Source organism: Schistocerca piceifrons, chromosome 1 (assembly GCF_021461385.2).
Source record: "Schistocerca piceifrons isolate TAMUIC-IGC-003096 chromosome 1, iqSchPice1.1, whole genome shotgun sequence".
Classification (NCBI taxonomy): domain Eukaryota; kingdom Metazoa; phylum Arthropoda; class Insecta; order Orthoptera; family Acrididae; genus Schistocerca; species Schistocerca piceifrons.
The window spans coordinates 207,622,374-207,649,599 of record NC_060138.1 but is presented as its reverse complement, the minus strand read 5'-3'; positions in this window follow the sequence as shown (position 1 = coordinate 207,649,599).

Below are 27,226 nucleotides of genomic sequence, written 5' to 3'. Positions count from 1 at the left end.
GGCCGCTGAGTCATTCTCAGCCCACAGGCCTCACTGGATGCAGATACGGAGGGGCATGTGGTCAGCACACCGCTCTCCTGACCGTATGTCAGTTTCCGAGACCGGAACCGCTACATCTCAATCAATTAGTTCCTCAGTTTGCCTCACAAGGGCTGAGTGCACCCCACCAGCCAACAGCGCTCGGCAGACCGGATGGTCACCAATCCAAGTGCTAGCCCAGCCCGACAGCGCTTAACTTCGGTGATCTGACGGGAACTGGTGTTACCACTGCTGCAAGGCCGTTGGCTACAATAGAGGGCATAAAGCCGTCCAAATTTTTGAAAAGACTTGCGGCACAGTCTGGGGAAGACATCCTGAGAAAGACTCGGTGTACGCTTGTCACAAACAGTTTTCACGAGGACGACAAACGCTCGTCGACGTCGCCCGAGGACCAGCAAGAGGAGAATATTTGAATTTTTAGCCAGCTTACTGAAGACCATCGCCTAATAACAGTACTAAAATTGCTACTAAAGTTGGCATAAGTTACGACAATCTTGAATTTTTCTCCCAGGGCACAAATTTCGTTGCCTTGAGGTGTGTAAACAGCTACTGACATGCTACCATACTGAAGGGGAACATTTTTTGCACCGGACTGTGACCTGCGGAGAGACAATGGTGCACCATTACGCCCCAGAATCGACTGAAAGCTACATGGAGGGCGCACCCGCCAAAGCCAAAAACCGTCTCTCCGCAGGAGACATTCTTGCGGTCGTCTCTTTTGATTTTAAAGAAGTTTCCATAAATTTTTTCCACGAACGTCGTACCGTGAACGCTGCGTCTGCTGCAATCTTTTGGTCCGAACAAAACGTGCATATCGTCAGAAAAGGTGCACATTTCCCGTCCGGGGTGTGTCGTGAGTCACAAACTCGACCTCACACAGCTGCCTCAACTTAAAAAAAACTCCAGTTGTTCTGAGTACACTTGAACATCTTCCCTACAGTCCGAACTTTACACCCTGCGATTATCGTTTGTTTGGACCACTAAAGCGAGCAGTGGGAGGGGACAGATAAGACAACGATGGCTCTGTCCACGTATTCGTCCGCAACTGGCTTCTGTCACAGCCGCGTTCATTTTAACAAAGGGGCTCAAGAAACTGCCCATCCAGTGGGAAAAACATTTCTCCCGTGCCGGAGGCTATATAGAAAAACGAGGTCATGTGTACGAATTTTTCTGAAGCTTGAATAAAGTTATAAAAATAAAATTCCGTTTTATATTTGATTCACCCTCGCACATATGAAGAGGACAATGATGACGACTAAGAGGAAGAAGATGAAGAAGATAGATCAGATCACGATTTTCACGGATTTTAAACTTAAGTTCGGTTTTATATAGTAAGAAATTATTTTTTGGTCTGGGTTTTGCAAATTTAATAATGAAATTGGTAAAAATGTTATTTTTTAAAAAGACTGTTTAAAAGGTAAAGTGTGCCTTATAGTCCGTAGCGTCTTATAATCCGCAAAATACGGTGTATAGCCTGATTATTTCACACAGAAGCCAAGGTAAAGGTATTAGATTAATACGGATGTAAGTAATACAGGGTACACAGGATAAGTAATTGAATTACATAGTATATAACAATTCCGACGCAGAGCAAAACCGCTTTCATCTAAACGTCAGATAATTATTGAATTTATATCAGTTCCACTGCGTAGTTCTTCTGGACGAGTTTGAAGACGTACACCGCGGACAAGCGGTGCAGAAAATGAGACCAGAACAGGATAAAATTCGTCAAATGTATAACGAAATGATCCTATAGAGAAGTTTCACGTTATACGGGACCTGTATCCATTTTCAGTTGGTTGACACCATCCAGCTTCCAGCGGAGCTTCGCTAGTCCAGGGAGAGTCCGTGGCGCCTAAGTTCGGCGTGCAAGCGACACCCCCATCCACCCCCACCCCACTCCATTTCCCGGGAATACTGTGGAACGTAGCCTCGACCGCAGGCTTCCCCGGACACAAGTCTCTCGCGAATTTCCTCGGTTTAAATCCCCACGGCCTCTTCCGACCGGCCACAATCGATAATCAGATTAGGGGCTCCGTGAATTGTTTTTAAAGCGTCCGAAAGCGCCTTTTCTCTAAAATACCCACGAGAATCTCTCTTCGGCGTCGTAAATTATGAATGGGTGCCCGCAGTGCTTAAAGTCAAAATCTTTATGTGCCGCCTTGCTCGGCGCCCGTGCTAGGCGAGAGGTTCGCGCAGCCCTACCATTTCGCCGGGGTAGCGGTTGTTATTTCACGGAGATTATTTCCGGACGCGGGTTTTTAGCTCAGTTTCTGCGAAAGGTCGCGTTTCATTAATAATCCCCTCCTCGTTTTGCAGCTGCCGGTAAGATGATTAGCCAGCCATCGTTTTCTGAAGTCGGAAAACGGGAAATCAGCGCGGAGGTGATGCTAATTTACTAGCATTTTATTATTACACAGCAATTGTCACCTGTACTTCCAGATCCGCGATGCAGCATTCCTTGATTAGGGAGCTTTCATTTCATTCACTTCGGGGCAACTTATAGTCTTTTGTTTAAGTAAAGTGCATTGTGAACCATCCACAACTGAATAGCACGTAAATTCGTAAACGCTGCTCTTACTGTCTTTGGTTACAGCTGCACTTTTAGTAACCATAACGTTACCTCACCGTCTTTTAAATTTGACGTGTAATTAAATTTGAGGCAAGTCATTCCTTCACGAAGAAATTGGCACTGAGGGTTCCCTATGAACTTAATAAAGTGTATAGACAGTTCATCTACTCTTTAAGTCGAGAATTTCGACGACTTTCACCTGTTACTGACATTGATAAAATGGTTCAAATGGCTCTGAGAAACTATGGGACTTAACTGCTGAGGTCATCAGTACCCTACAACTTAGAACTACTTAAACCTAACTAACCTAAGGATATCACACACATCCATGCCAGAGGCAGGATTCGAACCTGCGACCGCAGTGATCGCGCGGTTCCAGACTGAAGCGCCTAGAAGAGCTCGTCCACATCGGCCTGCTGACATTGATACTAACAATATATGGGTCCCAGGGATTCCAAGATTTTCGAGAGTGCTTTAATTTCAAGTCTGAAGTCGGAAATCAGATTAAAAAAAAAACTTTTTTCATGAGATATAATTAAAGATCAACAATTTTCGTATTTTTTGTACCTTACGTGTACTGTGAAACCTTGTTTCTTTCCAAATACCCTACAAGTTTTAATGAGTGAGTTTCTGAGTGTCAGAATATAATTGTGATATGAATGTCCTTAGTTTTTGGCTGTATTAGTTTAGAAGCTTAATATTTTTACACCAACAAAGGACCATATACTTCAGAACGTGACATACATTTCAATTTTATACATCAACCCATTCCTGAGAAAAAGGTGTCTCAACAGACGGACGGACAGACGGAGAGTCGGATAACAAATGACAAAGAAATATTTTTCGTGAGATGTATTTGCAAATTAATAGCTGCGATATTTTCCCTGTACTTACATTGTGAATCTTTCTCCTTGCCAAATTCCATGATTCTATACAAAGGAGAGGTACCCTACATGTTCCGATGAGTGAGTTTGTGAGTATAAAAATATGTGATGTGACTGGCCATATATTATTACCGCAATGACCTAGAATGTCAACTCAACAAGTCTACCCGTTCATGAAAAAAAAAAAGGTTTTATCAGTCGGACGGACTGACAGACAGACAACAAAGAGATCCTATAACATCCAGCACCCTAAAAATTACCTATGGCTGTAGTAGCTACCTCAGTTTCATGTGACAGCTGCAGATACTTTAAAATACCGGGTGATCAAAAAGTCAGTATAAAATTGAAAACTTAACAACCACGGAATAATGTAGATAGAGAGTTAAAAATTGACACACATGCTTGGAATGACATGGGGTTTCATTAGAACAAAAAAAAAGCAGCAAATTATTTCTAGACGTGTGAAAGATCTCTTGCGCGCGTCGTTTGGTGCTGGTCGTGTGCTCAGACGCCACTTTCGTCATGCTTGTCCTCCCAGGTCCCCTGACCTCAGTCCATGCGATTATTGGCTTTGAGGTTACCTGAAGTCGCAAGTGTGTCGTGATCGACCGACATCAGACGCCAATGCCTCACCATAACTCCGGACATGCTTTACAGTGCTGTTCACAACCTTATTCCTCGACTACAGCTATTGTTGAGGAATAATGGTGGACATATCGAGCACTTCCTGTAAAGAACATCATCTTTCCTTTGTCTTACTTTGTCATGCTAATTATTGCTATTCTGATCACATGAAGTGCCATCTGTCGGACATTTTTTGAACATTTGTATTTTTTTGGTTCTAACAAAACCACATGTCATTCCAAGCATGTGTATCAATTTGTACCTCTCTATCTACGTTATCCCGTGATTTATTCAGTTTTCAAATTTATACTGACTTTTTGATCACCCGGTACTTACTAGTAAATTAACATTTAACAAAGTAATTAACACAGCTGTAACGTACATAAGACATTTAATATTTTTTTCGAAATGCGGGGCCTCAGTCATGATATATTTCTTTAAAGTCAGTACCGCCGTTAGACTGTTTTTCATTTACAGTGTTACATTTACACTTTCACAATCATAATTTCGACTTCAAAATGCCACTACCAAGTGTTTTGCCTAAGATGGCATACTGTAAATAAACAAGTCTAATGGCGGTACTGACTAAAGAAGTACATAAGAGAATTTTATAACATCTACAACGCGTTTCAATCGACTATCCGTAGACTTAGAAGAAAGATTAAGAAAAGGCAAACCTACGTTTCTAGCATTTGTAGACTTAGAGAAAGCTTTTGACAATGTTAACTGGAATACTCTCATTCAAATTCTGAAGGTGGCAGGGGTAAAATACAGGGAGCGAGAGGCTATTTACAATTTGTTCAGAAACCAGATGGCAGTTATCAGAGTTGAGGGACATGAAAGGGAAGCAGTGGTTGGGAAGGGAGTGAGACAGGGTTGTAGCCTCTCCCCGATGTTATTCAATCTGTATATTGAGCAAGCAGTAAAGGAAACAAAAGAAAAATTCGGAGTAGGTATTAAAATTCATGGAGAAGAAGTAAAAACTTTGAGGTTCGCCGATGACATTGTAATTCTGTCAGAGACAGCAAAGGACTTGGAAGAGCAGTTGAACGGAATGGATAGTGTCTTGAAAGGAGGATATAAGATGAACATCAACAAAAGCAAAACGAGGATAATGGAATGTAGTCAAATTAAATCGGGTGATCCTGAGGGAATTAGATTAGGAAATGAGACAATTAAAGTAGTAAAGGAGTTTTGCTATTTAGGGAGTAAAATAACTGATGATGGTCGAAGTAGAGAGGATATAAAATGTAGACTGGCAATGGCAAGGAAATCGTTTCTGAAGAAGAGAAATTTCTTAACATCGAGTATAGATTTAAGTGTCAGGAAGTCGCTTCTGAAAGTATTTGTATGGAGTGTAGCCATGTATGGAAGTGAAACATGGACGATAACTAGTTTGGACAAGAAGAGAATAGAAGCTTTCGAAATGTGGTGCTACAGAAGAATGCTGAAGATAAGGTGGGTAGATCACGTAACTAATGAGGAGGTATTGAATAGGATTGGGGAGAAGAGAAGTTTGTTGCACAACTTGACTAGAAGAAGAGATCGGTTGGTAGGACATGTTTTGAGGCATCAAGGAATCACAAATTTAGCATTGGAGGGCAGCGTGGAGGGTAAAATTCGTAGAGGGAGACCAAGAGATGAATACACTAAGCAGATTCAGAAGGATGTAAGCTGCAGTAGGTACTGGGAGATGAAGCAGCTTGCACAGGATAGAGTAGCATGGAGAGCTGCATCAAACCAGTCTCAGGACTGAAGACCACAACAACAACAACAACATCCGTAGTATCCAGTTGGTAACTGCTTACTCTGCATTTACACTGACTGACAAAAAAAAAACATCGAAGCACATAGAAGACATTGTCGGGTATGAATCTAACTTCACACACGTACATACCATTGGCGCGGGTGTAAATGTGGCAGTTAATCTTACTGTGTTTTAAAACCAACTGCAAGCTGATCAACGAACTTGCAGATGACATGCAACACAGAAAATGTGCTGGAGGAAACGGCGAAAAAATTAGGAACAACGCTGTGACTTAAAAGTAAATAAGAATAAAGGAAAACTCACTCATGGCGACGAAATCGTTTTACGATCTGGTTTGGGAAGTAAAATAAAACAGAAGGGTTTTACATCAAGAAGGACCCACAATCACGTACCGTTCTCCTCGTTGTGTACTTGTTTGAGTTCTCTGCTACGTTGTAGCAGCTCTTGGTATCTTCCAGGTTTCAACGAGCTACGTTACTTGGGAGTGATACGTATGTCACGTTACACGTACAAAACGTAACATTCATTCTCTTGTTAAACCTGCTAACTACAGGGTGGTCCATTGATAGTGACCGGGCCAAATATCTCACGAAATTAGCAATAGGTCAAAAGGATATCAGCTACTTTTTTTAAAATAGGAACCTACATTATCTATTACACATTCGTGTAGTATGTAAAGAAATATGAATGTTTTAGTTGGACCACTTATCTAGCTTTGTGATAGATGGCGCTGTAACAGTCACAAACGTATAAGTACGTGGTGTCACGTAATATTCCGCCAGTGCGGACGGTATTTGCTTCGTGATACATTACCCGTGTTAAAATGGACAGTTTACAAATTGAGGAAAAGGTCGATATCGTGTTTATGTATGGCTACTGTGATCAAAATGCCTAACTGGCGTGTGCTGTGTATGCTTCTCTGTATCCTGGACGACATCATCCAAGTGTCCGGCCCGTTCGCCGGACGCTTACGTTATTTAAGCAAACAGGAAGTGTTCAGCCACATGTGAAACGTCAACCACGACATGCAACAAATGATGATGCCCAAGTAGGTGTTTTAGCAGTAGCAGTAGCATATCCGTTTGACCTACGGCAGTGCCATCTAGCGGTCCAACCACAGCGCCATCTGGTTTCTCCATCCAAGCTAGACGAGTTTCTTTCTTTGTAGTTTTTTCGTTTGATGCTAAGACTGACATGTGATTACATATCCACGCAATTTGGGTGCATAGATCCTGAGAAATCAGTACCCAGAACAACAGTTCTGGCGGTAATAACGGCCTTGATACGCCTGGGCATTGAGTCAAACAGAGCTTGGATGGCGTGTACAGATACAGCTTCCCATGCAGCTTCAACACAATACCACAGTTCATCAAGAGTGGTGACTGGTGTATTGTGACGAACCAGTTGCTCGGCCACCATTGACCAGACGTTTTCAATTGGTGAGAGATCTGGAAAACGTGCTGTCCATGGCAGCAGTCGAACATTTTCTGTATCCAGAAAGGCCCGTACAGGACCTGCAAAATGCGGTCGTGCATTATCCTGCCGAAATGTAGTGTTTCGCAGGGATCGAATGAAGGGTAGAGCCACGTGTCGTAACACGTCTGAAATGTAACGTCCACTGTTCAAAGTGCCGTCAATGCGAACAAGAGGTGACCGAGACGTGTAAATAATGGGACCCCATACTATCACGACGGGTGATACAACAGTATGGCGATGACGAATACATGCTTCCAATGTGCGTCCACCGCGATGTCGCCAAACACGGATGCGAGCATCATTGTGCTGTAGCCAGAACCTGGATTCATCCGAAAAAATGACGTTTCGCCTTTCGTGCAACCAGGATCGTCGTTGAGAACACCATCGCAGGCTCTCCTGTCTGAGATGCAGCGTCAAGGGTAACCGCAGCCATGGTCTCCGAGCTGATAGTCCATGCTGCTGCAAACGTCGTCGAACTGTTCGTGCAGATGGTTGATGTCTTGCAAACGTCCCCATCTGTTGACTCAGGGATCGAGACGCGGCTGCACGATCCATTACAGTCATGCGGATAAGGTGCCTGTTGAAACGTCCTCTTTGAAAAATTATACATGACTGTCCTTAAACTGACACACAATATTTTTAGTGCAACGCAATCTGACTTTCAATAATCCCTACAAAAGAGTGGCCCTGACTAACATTAACCTATACCTTTCACAAATCACTTACCTCACAAAAATCTTCGTTACTCGAACTACTGCAATACAGCGAGCGCCACTACTGCCAGTTAAATAAAAGATTCTAACTACTGAAGGCACTAACTAATGATAGGCATAGTTAGCAAATGAAAGATTTTGGTAGAGAACAAATGATGTATTTAACTCAATAGTGTTCAAAAGTCATAATGTATATAGCAGTTCATGACATCCAGTCTTACAAATTTCAAAACTCCGCCATTTCTTTCCCCACATCCACCACTGCTGGCGGCTCACCTCCAACCGCGCAACGCTACGCGCTGTTCACATCCAGCTGACGCTGTCCAACACTGCAATGGCAGACAACAATGCAAACTAGCCACAGACTGCACACAGCACAGCCAGTGATTTTCCTACAGAGGGCTACGTAACGTTGCCAATAAGAAAACATAAACAGCCTACTTAAACTGTCATCTCGACATCTAGTGATACGAGGCCATTGGGATCCAGCACGGCATTTCGTATTACCCTCCTGAACCCGCCGATTCCATATTCTGCAAACAGTCATTGCATCTCGACTAACACGAGCGGCAGTGTCGCGATACGATAAACCGCAATCGCGATTGTCTACAATCCGACCTTTATCAAAGTCGGAAACGTGATGGTACGCATTTCTCCTCCTTACACGTGGCATCAAAAATGGTTCAAATGGCTCTGAGCGCTATGGGACTTAACTTCTGTGGTCATAAGTCCCCTAGAACTTAGAACTACTTAAACCTAACTAACCTAAGGACATCACACACATCCATGCCCGAGGCAGGATTCGAACCTGCGACCGTAGCAGTACCGCGGTTCCGGACTGCGCGCCTAGAACCACTAGACCACCGCGGCCGGCACACGTGGCATCACAGCAACGTTTCACCAGGCAACGCCGGTCAACTGCTGTTTGTGTATGAGAAATCGGTTGGAAACTTTCCTCGTGTCAGCACGTTGTAGGTGTCGGCACCGGCGCCAACGTTGTGCGAATGATCTGAAAAGCTAATCATTTGCATATCACAGCATCTTCTTCCTGTCGGTTAAATTTCGCGTCTGCAGCACGTCATCTTCGTTGCGTAGCAATTTTAATGGCCAGTAGTATATAATTATACTTACTACTTATCGCGAATGGACCCAGAAGGATCACGCAAAGCTTTCTGACGTCGTTTCTTCCATACTTCTTTCATTCGTTCTCCATGTTTTCTTTTTCTTTCTTCTGTCCATTTTGTTCCTGGTCTCTTTAGTGCTTCCTTCTCCGACAATACAATCCACTTTTCCACCTTATTTCTGTAAGTTTTTCTATCTTTGACATCTTTAAGTTCAATATTTGCTTTTTGTAAATCTAATTTTACTTGGCTAATCCATGGTGTTGTTGATTTGACTTTTTCTATGTAAGTGAGAATTCTGTTGGTGAGTCGTGTGGGGGGAAGTCTAGTGACATGTCCATAAAATTTTAATACTCGCCTTCTTATGTCTGCTGCCAGGTTTGATATAGTTTCTGTGGTTCTTCTTGATTGTATCCGGTATCCTTCTTCTGTTAATTTTGGACCTAAAATCTTTCTCATAATTTTGCGTTCTTCTTTTAGTATTTTTTCTAAATCACATTTTGTGTGGAGTGTGAGCGTTTCACTAGCATATAGTGCTGCTGGCTTAATTACTGCGCAGTAGTGTCTGATTTTTGTGTTCGAGGAGATGCATTTTTTATTGTATATTTCATGTGTCATACCATATGCTCTCTTCATTTTCTGTTGTCTGATCTTCTGTGCAACTTTCTCTCCTCCGATTGGCTCCAAAATTTCACCTAGGTATTTAAAATGTTTTACTCTATTTATTTTTCCATATTTTGTGTTCAAACTGTGTATATGGAATTTCGTACAGAAAAATTCTGTCTTTTGAAACGAAATTTGTAAACCTACTTTATCCGCGCATTCCTTAAGGATCTCTATTTGTTTGGTGGCGATTTCATCATCATCTGCAAGTATGGCCAAGTCGTCCGCGAATGCTAAACAAGATATCTCCACGTTGTCTTTGGTTCTACCAAGATGGATTGGTTTCCAGTAGGATTGATTTTTTAATTCTTTTTCCCATTCCTTAATGACTTTATCCAGGACTATATTAAACAGAACCTTGACGTACTCCAGTTTTTATGAGAAAAGGTTCAGAGATTTCTCCCCTGAATTTAACTTTAGATACAGTGTCTGTCAGTGATTCTTTGATAAGCCTTAGTGTTTTGGAGTCAAGTCCAAGTTCCTCTAAAATGTTAAACAAAGATTGCCGGTCAATTGAGTCATAGGCTTTCTTAAAATCTACAAATGTACAAATTATGGGGGCATTTATAATTGCTTTGTGTTTTAATATTGTCTTTAAATTAAATATTTGTTCTATGCATGAGCGACCGGGGCGGAAGCCTGCTTGATAATCACCAATTTGGCGTTCCAGCTGCTCTTGTGTTCTTTTCAGCAGGCATGTTGAGAGAATTTTGTAGGTGACTTGTAAAAGTAAGATTCCCCTGTAGTTATTGACATTTGTTCTGTCTCCTTTTCTATGTAACGGGTGAATAAGGGCACATTTCCAATCCTCTGGTAATTTTTCTGTTTCCCATATTTTTGTTATTATTTTTGTGAGCTCTTGCAACGTCTTTGGTCCTAGGTTTTTTAATAGCTCTGCAACAATGCCATCTTCGCCAGATGTTCTATTATTTTTTAAGTTTTTAATGTGACATTTGATTTCTTCCTGTGTTGGTGGTAATAAATCCGGTTGAGCGTTGGCACTGATTTCTTTGGGAAACCTTAAACTAGGTTCTGGGCAATTTAGTAGGTTAGAAAAATATTGAGCCAATACTTGACAGTTTTCCTGGTTTGTTAGGGCTAATTTACCATCTGGTTTTCTAAAACATAAATTTTGAGGGATATATCCTCGTATTTTATCTGCGAAAGTTCTGTAGAAGTCTCTTGTATTATAGTTTTGGAAATTTTCTTCTATGGCATCCAGTTGTGCCTTTGTGTACTTCCTTTTTGCTTGCCTAATAGATTTTGAAACCTGTTTTCTAACCTCGTTAAATAAATGTAGACTTTCTTGTGATTTTTTACTGTTATATTCTTGAAATGCCTTTTTTCTCCTTTCCAATGCATTTTCACAGTCTGAATCCCACCAAGGGTGTTTGAATATCTTTTTCAAGGGAATTGTTTCCTTAGCTATTCGCGTGATTTTAGAATGAAATTCTTCCCATGTGTTTGCCTTTTCCTTCTCCCCTTCTTCTTTTACTTTAGATTCTTTAATCTTCTTGGTGTCATATTTCTGTATTTCTGTTTTCTTCTGATGACTTCTTCGTGCTGTAAACTTGATTTTAATTCTAGTTAGGTAATGGTCTGAATCAATGTTTGCTCCTCTGCGTACTTGGACGTCGTAAATTCCTTTTTGTACTGGGTATGAAATCGCCACATGATCTATTTGAAACTCGCCAATTTGTTGTATAGGAGATCTCCATGTCTTTTGTTTTCTTGGACATTTTCTTAGAGATGTTGACATTATCTTCAGGTTAGTCTGCTTACATAGTTCGACGAGCCTTGTACCATTTTTATTGGTAAATTTATGTGCAGGATATTTGCCTACGGTTTTTTGGTGGATTTTCTCTCTACCAATTTGGGCATTAAAATCGCCGAGTAGAACTTTTGTATCATCTTTTGGAATCTTGGCCATTATATTCTCCAAATTTTCCCAGAACTTTTCTGTTTCTATGGGGTTTTTCTTGTTGTCTCCGTTTGTGGGAGCATGAACATTAACCATTGTGTATGTTTTGTTGGCACATTGTAAGCGCATCGTCATTATCCTATTATTTACGGGAGTAACTTCCTTGATGGAGCTGAGCACGCTCTTGTGTATGATAAACGCCATCCCGAGATGGGGGGCTCCTCTTCCGATTCGTTTATCCGTCTTGCTCTTAAAGATGCGATATTTGCCATAATCTGATGTTTCTTCATCTGTAAAACGTGTCTCCTGTAAAGCTAGTATTACTATCTTTTGCTTTTCAAGTTCTGTTGTAAGGTTTAGAAGTTTTCCTGGTTGGATTAATGTATTTATGTTAAAGGTCCCAATGTATGTAGGTGTTTTAAGTGGAAGTTTGCCAGAGAGCTCCGACTTTCTCTGATGTAATCGCGTAAGTCCAGGTTCCCCAGAATCCGAATTCCTGGTTGCCATCTGTTGATGGGTGGATTGGTTACCACCTGGGGTAATGTTGTTATTACTTGCACGAGTCATACTTGCTTGTAATCAAGTTGGTCCAGTGTTTCCACTGGGTGTTTAGAACCAGGGATTGTTAGTTCCTGGCGCATTATGACCAGCCGCACATTGTGTGAACAGACGCTGACCAGGATGCCGATGGTTTCCACTTCAGACGCGTCCTGGATTTGGGTGTTGACAGTGCTTATTGTAATGGAGGCATTTACTCGCCATGACACAGCAACGTCTTCGGGTTCTGTGGTTTTTGAATGAGTGTGACCCTTGCCAAAAGTCACCCTCCCACACCCTCGTGATGCTGCCGCCTCGGTCCGGGACTGCTTATTTGGGTTTCCCCTTATTCGCAGCTGTCCACCATATCTGATGGACCGTTCGCTATCCGCCACCTGCGACCCGCCCTGTACCTGAGGCTCGGCTAGGGGTATATATATATATATATATATATATATATATATATATATATATATATATATATATATATATATATATATATATATATATATATTCTTCTCGTCCTGTCTATAAAGTCTCCCCTGAACCGGCGCTCTCTCCCCATTTCTTAAGCCTCGCCACTCCTCTTTTCCCCTCTTTTGTCCCCTTCAGCCCTTCTACTTAAAGAAAGAGCATCAAATAGTTTCCAAATTTCAGTTTCTTTATATGTTTCCTCCTGCCGCTGCCTGTGTGTGTGAACGCATGGGATTTTACAATCACGCTGTATTACTCCATCCGTTCGTGAAATTCCTTTAAGTGGTAAGACTGATCTAGTGGATCATTTTTCCATTATTGTCCTATTGAGTTACTCCACCTTTGAGAGGTTCTTTTATTATTATGATATGTCATTAGGTTGTTAGACTCTATCCATGCTTCTCCGTGGCGTCTATAAACGTCACTGACTACGAGAACTGAGCAACAAAGACAAATACTGATTTATTCTTGTAGCTTCCGTGGGAGTTTCCCATCTGTACCGTGAATATTTGACAGAAAGAGTTTTTATTTATAATGCCGTAGGCAACACTCTCGTAGCCGGCCGCGGTAGCCGAGCGGTTCTAGACGCTTCAGTCTGTAACCACGCGGCTGCTGCGGTCGCAGGTTCGAGTCCTGCCTCGGGCATGGATGTGTGTGATGTCCATAGGTTTAAGTAGTTCTAAGTCTAGGGGACTGATGACCTCCGATGTTAAGTCCCATAGTTCCTAGAGCCATTTTCGAACACTCTCGTATCGGTACGTTGGTAGTAATGGTCTATTTTGTAGACTCTCTTTGCATTTCGCGTATCAAATACTGGAGGTGACGTGAGGGCCGCCATAATATTATGTGCTCATTTACACCACGAAGCCACTGAAATTTACAAAAGGCTGCAGCAAGCGTACGGTGAAAATGGTCTACCTCGTACAACAGTGTTTATGATTCCAGAACTTCAAAAGAGGACAACATCTGCAGGGAAAGTGATGATGTTCACACTTTTTGACTGTCATGGAATGATTTCCCAGCATGCAGTTCTCTCTCATACTACTATTATAGCAGCATACTACACGTCAGTATTGGCTAAACTGAGGAAGTAGGTTGCAAGAAAACGACCAGCGGCGACTTCATTATGACAGTGCGCAGCCTCACGTCCCAAATCAAGTCACGCAGTTTCTGTCTCGGTTTAAGATTACTTGTGTATCGCATGCTCCTTACAGTTCCAGACTTGCACCTTGTGAGTTTTTTTAAAATCCCATCACTAAAAGTAAAACTTCGGAGCATTTGATTCCAGATCTCTGAAGCAGTGTTCAAGAAATATGAGGCGATTCTCAAGCATATAATAAACTATGGGCTGCACCATGTGTTCGAGGACTGGCATAGAAGTTATAAAAAGCGCATTTAAGTAGAAGAGGAGTTACGAAACTTCCTGGCACATTAAAACTGTATGCCGGACCGAGTCTCGACCTCGGGACCTTTGCCTTTCGCCGGCAAGTACTCTACCGATTGATCTACCCAAGCACGACGCACGTCCTCTCCTCACAGTTGTATTTCCGCCAATACTTTGCCTCCTCCCTCCATTCTGGAAACATACCCCTTGTAGTGGCTAAACCATGTCTCCGCAATATCATTACTTTCAGGAGTGCTAGTTTTGGAAGTTCCGCAGGAAAGCTTCTGTGGATTTAGGAAGGCAGGAAATGAGGTACTGCCGTAAGTAAAGCTGGGAGGACTCGTACAGAGCGGTGCTTTGGTAACTAAGTCGATAGAGAACTTGCCCGCGAGAGAGAAAGGTACAGAATTTGAGTCTCTGTCCGTCACACAACTTTAATCTGCCACGTAGTTTCATATCAGTGCACACTCCGCACTAAAGTGAAAATTTCGTTCTAGAAAAGGATTAATGTTAAAAAGATCATTTAAACATTGAAACATGCTAATGAACGTCTGTGAAAAAACATCATTCTCAGTCTTCGTTGATCAGCTCTAATGTAACAAAGTAACCCTATCTGAAAAAAATCGGTATGTGTGGATGGAATTCTAAGTGAAGAAAACTCTTTGCCGACACTGTTCGTGTATTCACCGTTATCCCTCACTCATCGAAAACCACATTGAGGTATGCTACATTCCAACCGTTTCTGGTGCATTTCTCACTAAGAAAATGCAGTTATTTGTTCCATTGCAGGAGAATTTTAAAACGTTAACCTCATTTTTAGCGTATGCGTCCTTTCTAACGCGCGATTTTACGCGGCCCGATGTTCACTGTTCCACGTGTCTGTTGCAATCGGGCTGACGAGCAAGTGTGTTCTGCTGATCGGTCATTAGCGGCCATTAATATTTCAGCTGTAATTTGTGATATTAATGGATGGAAACTTGTTTAGCGTTCGTTACAGGAGTAATATGTCATCACAATGTCAGCATTATACCCCGAGTATTCGCATGCCGCTGTGTTTTGTACCACTTCCATTACAAGCAATAATTATAAGAGCAAATTCAAGTTTTTTAATATATGCGTGCTGCGTACTGAATGGTGAAAACAGTATTAGAAATGTACAGCTTAGCCACGTTACTTGCAGTTTTTGTCAAGAAATAGGACTACTAATTAAACAATAGGATTTCAAGAGCTATCTTCGTCAAGCAGTCATCCATAAGTAATTATACTATTACTATCATTACGGAAAGCCCAGTTTTCCAATAACTTTCTCCTGCTAGTTCAACAATACGCTCCATCCTGAATCATCCTTTTTCAGTATCCTAGAGATACGGAAATCATTGGGACGCTGTTCAAGTAACGTAGTTACCATTAATACGGAAGGCAGTCGTTGCTAGGATTTAACTCTCGTAATACTAAGCCATTTTCAGTAACGTGTATTATGAAGGGGTAGGGTACTTTGTGGGCACCATAAAAAATTTAAATAATAAATAGGATTAAATATGTGTTCTTGAATTACATTAATAACATACGTTTGAAAGATCTACTGATGCATAATGAGGATCCAGAACCTGAATATATGTTTTGAAACTGTTTTCAAAAATGCATTTTATATCTTTCACTTACTTCATTATTTATGTTTACCAAGTCTAATTATCTTGAAAAAAATTAGTAATAAAAGTCGTTATAGTACTGTTTAAGTACACTTTACTATAATTAAAAGTATTATAAAAACTTGAGGTAATATACAAATAGCTTAGGTACATAATATAGTTTTGTTTTAAGAATTATTGGTTCAAATGGCTCTAAGCACCATAGGACTTAACATCTGAGGTCATCAGTCCCCTAGAACTTAGAATTAATTAAACCTAACTGACCTAAGGACATCACACACATCCATGCCAGAGGCAGGATTCGAACCTCCGACTGTAGAAGCAGTGAGGTTCCGGACTGAAGCGCCTAGAACCACTCGGCCAAAACGTCCGGCCGAAGAATTATTCACAACTTTCATCGGAATCTACACAACACTTGCAACGTACAACAATTTCTTTGCTGTGTTTACCACATGTATATCTCCCCCATTCAGATCTCCGGGATGGGACTGCCAAGGGGGAGGCTACCATGAGAAAAAGATTGAATAATCAACGAAAGGATAACGTTCTACGAGTCGGGGCGTGGAATGTCAGAAGCTTGGACGTGGTAGGGAAACTAGAAAATTTGAAAAGGAAAATGCAAAGGCTCAATCTAGATATAGTAGGGGTCAGTAAAGTGAAGTGGAAGGAAGACAAGGATTTCTGGTCAGATGAGTATCGGGTAATATCAACAGCAGCAGAAAATGGTATAACAGGTGTAGGATTCGTTATGAATAGGAAGTTAGGGCAGAGGGTGTGTTACAGTCAACAGTTCAGTGACCAGGTTGTTCTAATCATAATCGACAGCAGACCAACACCGACAACGATAGTTCAGGTACACATGCCGACGTCGCAAGCTGAAGATGAACAGATAGAGAAAGTGTATGAGGATATTGAAAGGGTAATGCAGTATGTAAAAGGGGACGAAAATCTAATAGTCATGGGCGACTGGAATGTAGTTGTAGGGGAAGGAGTGGAAGAAAAGGTTACAGGAGAATATGGGCTTGGGACAAGGAATGAAAGAGGAGAAAGACTAATTGAGTTCTGTAACAAGTTTCAGCTAGTAATAGCGAATACCCTGTTCAATAATCACAAGAGGAGGGGGTATACGGGAAGATTTCAACTAGATTACATCATGGTCAGACAGAGATTCCGAAATCAGATACTGGATTGTAAGGCGTACCCAGGAGCAGATATAGACTCAGATCACAATATAGTAGTGATGAAGAGTAGGCTGAAGTTCAAGACATTCGTCAGGAAGAATCAATACGCAAAGAAGTGGGATACGGAAGTACTAAGGAATGACGAGATACGTTTCAAGTTCTCTAACGCTATAGATACAGCAATAAGGAATAGCGCAGTAGGCAGTACAGTTGAAGAGGAATGGACATCTCTAAAAAGGGCCATCACAGAAGTTGGGAAGGAAAACATAGGTACAAAGAAGGTAGCTGCGAAGAAACCGTGGGTAACAGAAGAAACACTTCAGTTGATTGATGAAAGGAGGAAGTACAAACATGTTCCGGGAAAATCAGGAATACAGAAATACAAGTCGCTGAGGAATGAAATAAATAGGAAGTGCAGGGAAGCTAAGACGAAATGGCTGCAGGAAAAATGTGAAGACATCGAAAAAGATATGACTGTCGGAAGGACAGACTCAGCATACAGGAAAGTCAAAACAACCTTTGGTGACATTAAAAGCAACGGTGGTAACATTAAGAGTGCAACGGGAATTCCACTGTTAAATGCAGAGGAGAGAGCAGATAGGTGGAAAGAATACATTGAAAGCCTCTATGAGGGTGAAGATTTGTCTGATGTGATAGAAGAAGAAACAGGAGTCGATTTAGAAGAGATAGGGGATCCAGTATTAGAATCGGAATTTAAAAGAGCTTTGGAGGACTTACGGTCAAATAAGGCAGAAGGGATAGATAACATTCCATCAGAATTTCTAAAATCATTGGGGGAAGTGGCAACAAAACGACTGTTCACGTTGGTGTGTAGAATATATGAGTCTGGCGATATACCATCTGACTTTCGGAAAAGCATCATCCACACAATTCCGAAGACGGCAAGAGCTGACAAGTGCGAGAATTATCGCACAATCGGCTTAACAGCTCATGCATCGAAGCTGCTTACAAGAATAATATACAGAAGAATGGAAAAGAAAATTGAGAATGCGCTAGGTGACGATCAGTTTGGCTTTAGGAAAAGTAAAGGGACGAGAGAGGCAATTCTGACGTTACGGCTAATAATGGAAGCAAGGCTAAAGAAAAATCAAGACACTTTCATAGGATTTGTCGACCTGGAAAAAGCGTTCGACAATATAAAATGGCGCAAGCTGTTCGAGATTCTGAAAACAGTAGGGGTAAGCTATAGGGAGAGACGGGTCATATACAATATGTACAACAACCAAGAGGGAATAATAAGAGTGTACGATCAAGAACGAAGTGCTCGTATTAAGAAGGGTGTAAGACAAGGCTGTAGCCTTTCGCCCCTACTCTTCAATCTGTACATCGAGGAAGCAATGATGGAAATAAAAGAAAGGTTCAGGAGTGGAATTAAAATACAAGGTGAAAGGATATCAGTGATACGATTCGCTGATGACATTGCTATCCCGAGTGAAAGTGAAGAAGAATTAAATGATCTGCTGAACGGAATGAACAGTCTAATGCGTACACAGTATGGTTTGAGAGTAAATCGGAGAAAGACGAAGGTAATAAGAAGTAGTAGAAATGAGAACAGCGAGAAACTTAACATCAGGATTGATGGTCACGAAGTCAATGAAGGAATTCTGCTACCAAGGCAGTAAAATAACCAATGACGGACGGAGCAAGGAGGACATCAAAAGCAGACTCGCTATGGCAAAAAAGGCATTTCTGGCCAAGAGAAGTCTACTAATATCAAATACCGGCCTTAATTTGAGGAAGAAATTTCTGAGGATGTGCGTCTGGAGTACAGCATTGTATGGTAGTGAAACATGGACTCTGGGAAAACTGGAACAGAAGAGAATCGAAGCATTTGAGATGTGGTGCTATAGACGAATGTTGAAAATTAGGTGGACTGATAAGGTAAGGAATGAGGAGGTTCTATGCAGAATCGGAGAGGAAAGGAATATGTGGAAAACACTGATAAGGAGAAGGGACAGGATGATAGGACGTCTGCTAAGACATGAGGGAATGACTTCCATGGTACTAGAGGGAGCTGTAGAGGGCAAAAACTGTAGAGGAAGACAGAGATTGAAATACCTCAAGCAAATAATTGAGGACGTAGGTTGCAAGTTCTACTCTGAGTTGAAGAGGTTAGCACAGGAAAGGAATTCGTGGCGGGCCGCATCAAACCAGTCAGTAGACTGATGACCAAAAATAAATAAATAAATATATCTCTTACAATTGTTGCAGATTATTGTTGTTTTGTTCACTTTGTTATCCTTTTCTGCTTTTGAACGGCTTTCACTAACACACAAATGACATCTACTTTTACCTCCATGAGCGTCCTTTGCCTGGAATATCTGTTTCATTTTCCGTGCGAGAATACGCTCCAAACTTGAAATCAGAGGCTTTGGCAGTCCTGCAGTAGTTTTAGCCATTTCTTCAATGTATGGTTTCGTGAGCTGATGGTTTCGTGAGCTGTAGTCCCAGTTCTTGAAGAAAAAGTCGTCACTTATTAGGTTTTTTCTTATTCCAGTTAGGAAGTTCAACAAAAATGGCATATAACTATTGACCCCTGCTATGTTCACAAGAGAATAGAAAACAGATATCGGCCACCTTCTTGTAGCCCTCTTAGCTGAATATTTCCTCATCATTAGATCTATCGTGTCAACGCCAACCTTAGTCTCACTATAATATAAAGTGAATTATAATATAAAATTGAACCAATTACAGCGTCATCATGTTGAGATGATAGAAACAGCAGATTTCTTTTGGGTTTTTCACGGGGGAGATAAGAAACGATTGTGTTTGGAATATTTCCAGTACCAGTATCACTGAAAGCAAATTTACTAGAATATCATTCTCATGTTGAGATATCTTTCAGTTTTTTAGGTATATGTTTCCCATTAGCTTGTGACGTTCCCTCGCGAGTTAGATTTTGATTCCTCCATTAGATCTTCGGCCAAATTAACTGAAGTGTAATATCTGTTGGTGGCAACATTTCGCCCTGAATTGTGTATAGGAACCATCAGACATTTGACCATAGCTGCAGCGAAATTTGATTGTTGTGTATCATCATTTCTTTTCCCAGCTTAATGCCCCATGCTGATAACATCCCTGGTTTTAGCGTCTGTGAGCATGCGTATAAGTATACCGAATTTTCCTTCATGGATACCTTGGAGGAACACCTGCCACGGAACAATGACAACATTTCGTCAATACAGTGTGTATCCAAACAGAACAATATTTTGACAGTAATTCATTCATTTTATCAAAAACTTCTAGTTGGGTTGGGTTGTTTTGGGGGAGGAGACCAAACAGCAAGGTCATCGGTCTCATCGGATTAGGGAAGGACGGGGAAGGAAGTCGGCCGTGCCCTTTTAGAGGAATCATCCCAGCATTTGCCTGGAGAGATTTAGGGAAATCACGGAAAACTGAAATCAGGATGGTCGGACGCGGGATTGAACCGTCGTCCTCCCGAATGCGAGTCCAGTGTCTAACCACTGCGCCACCTCGCTCGGTAAACTTCTAGTATTGCGGGAAACGTATCAAGTTACCTGCGATAGCTTCGCGACTATCTGTCATCAAATCATAATATTTTAGTATGCTGCTGTAATCTGGTTCGGCTCATGGTAGCAGTATAAGCGAACCTTCCTGAAGTGTAGGGCAATAAACTGTAACTGATGACTTCTATCGTTTTCCTTCACCATACTAATACGTAGCCCTATATATGCCATGATTTCAACTATTTCTGTCTTGGGCATTTTCTGCCTCAATATCTCTTTATTGGTATGTTTTATTATGATGTTGAAAATTTCTGGAGACAAAAACTTTTCAAATGATTCCGTTATTGTTCATACTTTAGGTTCGTCTCTTATGCCTTCTCTTTCTGTCATTATGTTTTGTGCTACTCGTTTTTTAACGTAAGAAGATTTGGGGCCATAAATTTTTCCAGTGCTTGTAATCATCTTGTCACCAACCTCGCAAGCTGCATCGTAATCAGTTTCAGGTGTCCAGAATTCATCTACGGCGTCAGTAGGTACTCTCACTGTCCACATCCTCGCGCACAATACGTTCCTCTTCAAGTTCATTCACTACATCGTCAATTTAATCAAATTCAATTTGAGAATCTGTAGATTCTTCCAAAATCTGTGATATTTCTCTATCAGTAAGTGACTGTCGGTATATTTTCAATCACAGTTGTGCCACTGAACAGGACGCAATAAAGAAATGAATCATAGTTGAGACGATTTTTGCTGTCAACCCAGAGAAATGTAATATCCATGTATTGTATTCTAAGGTCCGGGCATGCTATTATTTGTGGAGTAAGACGACCGTTCTGGAAGTCGCATCTACTACCAAGGATTGGGGAAAGGGGGGGGGGCGACTTTATGACCACCTCCCTTAAAATTAAATTTTCCGAAAAAGTAAAACAAACATAGAATCTGGGAGAAGACTTCATTAAAGACAACATATATTTTTTTACAAAATTTTAAAAAGTAAGGTATCTGATTAGATTTCAATATTTTCAAAAGGTGGGCATAAAGTACCCCCCGCCCCCCTTGGTATTACGAGAGTTAATTCACCACGAGTCTACGTATGGATAGATTCCATGACAGTGCAGTGATTCGCTGTATATGTAGAAACAATTTTACTTTCATAAAATAAAAATGGATATGGTTAGTTACAAACGACATGCACTATAAGAGTACAAGTTTTTCGAAGTGATTTTTTGTATTCTTACAATTAATAAAATCTCTAAAATTATTTAATGGCATGACAGCAGAACTCTTGGCGAAGAAAATAAGCCTAAAATGATAACTGTAGGGAGACAATTTAAGTCTCTGTGTCCACTGAAATGATGTGAGAGCAGTTGGAAACCCTCACGCTGTTAAAAATATCGCAGACAGTGATATTGGCGATACTGAAATTGACGTCATCGAATACATATTGATAACCTGTTACACTTGGCACAGACTCTTAAGTACGGTAGACAGATGGCAGCTCCAACTATTGAGGTTTTTTACATAATAGCGCACCGAACACTTGCAAAAATGTACCAACTTAATAAATTGAAAATAACTACACTACACGAAAACAACGTGCTCGGTGATTTTCCCTGTTCACTTAACCGAACAGGGCAGGACATTCTGGAGGAAGTGTACAGCTGACGTCCAAGTATGATTAAGAATCAGTTTCGCATCTCCTAATTTAGAAGTGGGGTTACGTTTACATAGAATATGTCTACATGGGTGTTTTACCCTGTAGTTATTACTACGTCATACATACATTCCATGCAGCGCTAACGCACTTTGTGGAAAATAAATACCCCTGGCCATGGAGGAGGAGGATATTAATGTTTAACGTCCCGTCGACACCGAGGGCATTAGAGACGGAGCGCAAGCTCGTGTTATGGAAGGATGGGAAAGAAAATCGGCCGTGCCCTTTCAAAGGAACCATCCCGGCATTTGCCTGAAGCGATTTAGGGAAATCACGGAAAACCTAAATCAGGATGGCCGGAGACGGGATTGAACCGTCGTCCTCCCGAATGCGAGTCCAGTGTGCTAACCACTGCGCCACCTCGCTCGGTCCCCCCTAGCCATGTCTGTGCCCTTGCTACTCATAACGCATGCGTGGATGGTCGGTATAGCATTGTGAAACACTTTGTATTTCGTTCTTGTGATGTGGGGGGGTGGGTGGTAGGGTGGGGAACATCTGCTCGCTCTTCAGTTTGCAGATCTATCGAGGACGGAAGTAGCCGGCCAGTGTGGCCGAGCGGTTCTAGGCGCTTCAGTCTGGAACCGCGTGACCGCTACGGTCGCAGGTTCGAATCCTGCCTCGGGCATAGATGTTTGTGATGTCCTTAGGTTAGTTGGGGTTTACGTAGTTCTAAGTTCTAGGGGACTGATGACCACAGTTGTTAAGTCCCATAGTGCTCAGAGCCATTTGAACCATTTGAGGATGGAAGTGTGTGAACACAATCTGGTGATCAACCTACCCTATGTATCCCCTCCCCCATCCTTCAACCCGTTTCACCAACGAACACAATTTCGACACTTAGACATGATGCATACATTTAATGTTTGTTTTGAACCCACTTCATTATAAAGCAAACAGAAATTTTGTACCAGTAGAACACTATTTTTAATACTGTGCAATTTTTCCTTTATCTGCAACGTGCAAACTTATAGTCCTAGAGAAAAAATGCATTGGTTCTTTTATGTAGGGTATTTAATGTAGTTTAATTTTATACTTAGAAATGTTTTCACTGGGTGGTGCAGTTTTCGTGTTATTCGAGAAAAACGAAAAAGAAATAAAAAAGTTACCCTTAAACGTCCCCCCCTCCCCCTCCCCCTCCCATCCACAACCCAACCCCAGACCCTCACACTTCACCAGTCGGGATTTTTAGTACGTTGCTCATGACATTTTCTCCTGACTCCGTGCAAAAATTTGCGACTTCAAGATCTTCCCCCTAATTTTTCCCCGCTGACCGATCTAATTTGGCATCATTCTGTGGAGTTCAGCGATGCGTCTCGCTTGTGCTTTTGGTTGTCAATCACCGCCGTGGCCGTAGACGACTAGATGAAAGTTCGCAACAACCAACAATTGTTGAGACCCACACATTTCCAACTTCTGCAATCATGGTGTGGAGAGCTGATTTGGTAATTGCTGAACGGAGGCTGAATGCTCGCCAACATGTGATAAAAACGCTGTTGTTGCACTATTAAGTACCAGAAAATCAAATGGCACATTACTGGAGAACAGTGCCAAGCTCTACCCTTCTGTTCGCACCACAGATGCCTTGAGAAATGTACGTGCTCCTGACTTGATTACGATGGGAAGATGAACGCATTCATACCAGCCAGCAGGTATTAATCTTGATCTCTCTCAGCATATGCTTCAGGCATCGCAAGAGATCCCAGAAGAGACATATGCAGCGCGGTATTAGCCGAGCGGTCTGAGGCGCTGCAGTCATGGACTGCGTGGCTGGTCCTGGCGGACGTTCGAGTCCTCCCTCGGGCATGGGTGTGTGTGTGTGTGTGTGTGTGTGTGTGTGTGTTTGTCCTTAGGATAATTTAGGTTAAGTAGTGTGTAAGAGAATCGAAGCATTTGAGATGTGGTGCTATAGACGAATGTTGAAAATTAGGTGGACTGATAAGGTAAGGAATGAGGAGGTTCTACGCAGAATCGGAGAGGAAAGGAATATGTGGAAAACACTGATAAGGAGAAGGGACAGGATGATAGGACATCTGCTAAGACATGAGGGAATGACTTCCGTGGTACTAGAGGGAGCTGTAGAGGGCAAAAACTGTAGAGGAAGACAGAGATTGGAATACGTCAAGCAAATAATTGAGGACGTAGGTTGCAAGTGCTACTCTGAGATGAAGAGGTTAGCACAGGAAAGGAATTCGTGGCGGGCCGCATCAAACCAGTCAGTAGACTGATGACCAAAGAAGAAAGAAAAAAAGTGTGTAAGCTGAGGGACTGATGACCTTAGCAGTTAAGTCCCATAAGATTTCACACGCGTTTGAACATTTTTGACAAGAGACATTCGGAGTCTGTTACGTATGAAAACCAGTACCAGAGTGTGTTCGTGGCTGTGGGGGCCACACCTCGTAGTAATGTTGATAATAGACGTCAATCGAATACAATGAAAGTTTAGTATTTGAATACCCGCCATATGATAACTTTCTTTATATCTGATAAATATGGAACTCATGCTTCATGGCGCGATCTCCACTTCATGCAATAGCAATATCCAATGTGACACAATAAATAAATAATGAAGTCATAAAGTTTCAACTGACATCTACCTATGTAGATTTTCAAATCAATAACTCTTGTTTTTGAATTTTTAATGGACCAAACTGCTGAGGTCATCGGTCCCTAGACTTACACGCTACTTAAATTAACTCAGGCTAAGAACAACACACACACCCATGCCCGGGGAAGGACTCGAACCTCCGACGGGAGTGGCCCCGCAGTCAGTGACATGACGCCTCTAACCGCGCGGCCAATCCGCAATTCTTGTTGATACAGTTTTGCTGTAGTACGTTGTTTGTCCAGGGTGGCTGGTGCACGGTCCAACTATAGACATGAAGTGACCTTAACTTTATAAACAATAAACAGAAACTTCAAATAATGTTTGGTTATTATTATTCAGTACAAAACAATAATACGAGATCGGTGGACCGAAGTATATGTCTGCCTCAATGCTGCCACATTCAACCTAGGCAAAGGCCGTACAGCGGTATCTTGAAAGGATACGCGGACCTGCGGCTGCCAAAGCGTCTACTTGTTACACCAGCCGATATCCTCCAAAGACCGCAAACACAGCTGCCCAAGCACTCTCTTTAGTCCAGACACCTGCTTTTATTCTAGTGGCTAATGACGTCAGAACTACGACGTGTCACGAATCAAATTAAATTTCATGTAATTCCAAGCTACTCTGATGGCTAACTATACAAATGCTTCTGTGCAGGCTGACGACATTGGGAGTTCCTCACAGATTGGTGGTAATGAATACAAGCAAATCTTATTTTGACTAAACCGCTTTCAAAGTTGTTGGAGGGGCTGGAACTGAAAATGGAATGATCGGATAGCGTTTATTAGCCGGTATATCCCCTTCAGCGTCCGGCACCAGTATTGCATGTCTTTTTCGTTGGCCCCACTTCGGCAACTTGCATGTCAATGGTGATGAAAATGATGATGAACACACAGCACCCAGTCCCCCGCCGGGAATCGAATCCAGGCCCCTTGCGCTGCGCTGCGGAGGTGGACGAGGAGTTGGAAACAAACAAAAACGAAAGATCAGTAGGAAAATGTAAAAAAAATGAACTTATCGTGATGTGTATCAATCGATTCCGTTTCATCAGTGGACTACGAAACTGAAACGGTATGTTGTCTAGACAGAGTATTACGAAAGTTGCCTAAGCGTGTCTTTATCTGTGATTTCATTCATTAACAGTAACTGAAACATCATCTTTAAAAGCGAAAATACTCACCAGAATCGAGGTATTTTGACGTCTTATTTCGACATTAATACATTAGTTGCTTCAGAAGGCTTTTTTTAATAATAACTGTCAAAATTAAGATGAGCAGTGTTTTCTTATTAGGGTTCGCGGGATTGCATGGTGGAACTTATCCTGCAGAATATCTAGAACGTTACTGTGAGTATGAGGTTATTGTGGCTTCAAATATACGATATTAAAACGGGGGATAATTTCTAAAAGAGAAACGTAAAATTGAGCCACATGAAGTAAGATGATAAAGTAAATGTGGGTGAAAGGATCGACATGGAAACGTACGGGTAATTTCAAACAATTTTGTGTAGTGGCCGAAAGTGTCTTTTATTTTTATTTAGTTCATTTAAGTTACTACGAGTAAAGCGGTTTTTCTCCGAAGCAGTCGAATAAGCGGCTAGTTGAAAAGATTTATATCATAAAACGTATTTTGTGAGCACATACCAGGTTCGTACGAGAAACACAGCGTTCCAGAGTTATTTTTCTGTGTGCTTCGTAGCTTTACGTTCCAGCTAGCGGACGCACAAAGATTTTCCACGAGTAAATTCTTACTTGTTGGTAGGACACGGTTTCGTTGCCCGCGGCGACACGCCTGCTTCTACAAACTTTTCCGGGAACGGGCGCGCCTGCAGCGGACGGGAAACACAGAGGCAGCTCACAGTGGCCCCGTGGCAGGAAGCACATCAAATGGCCGAGAATGCAGGCGGTGGCTGTTTGAAAGGTGCCTCCACGGAGTTTGGCTGGCTCTGGGCTGAGCACTAAATATTTACCGGCCGTGGCAGGCAGGACACTGCTCAGCAGAGGCGGCTGCGTCTCGCCCACGTCTTCTGCGGTCGCGCGTCCCTGAGCGGCGATCACTCTGCAGTGGATAAGAGAAATAGCGGGTTCCTTTGGACCTCCGTCCTCTGACAGTACTTGTTAGTTTACAGAGACGGTGCGACAGTGAAAAGGCTGGAACCTGTTTGACATCTGCGTGTACACGGATACTCTGCAAATCACATATGAGTGCCTGGCAGAGGGTTCATCGAACCACCTTCACAACTCTCTGTTATTACAATCCTGTATAGGAAAAAACGAACAACTGTATAGTTCCGTGCGAGCTCTGATTTCCCTCATATTATTACGGTGATCGTTTCTCCCTATGTAAGTCGGCGGTAACAAAATATTTTGGCATTCGGAGGAAAAAGTTCGTGATTGAATATTCGTGAGAAGATT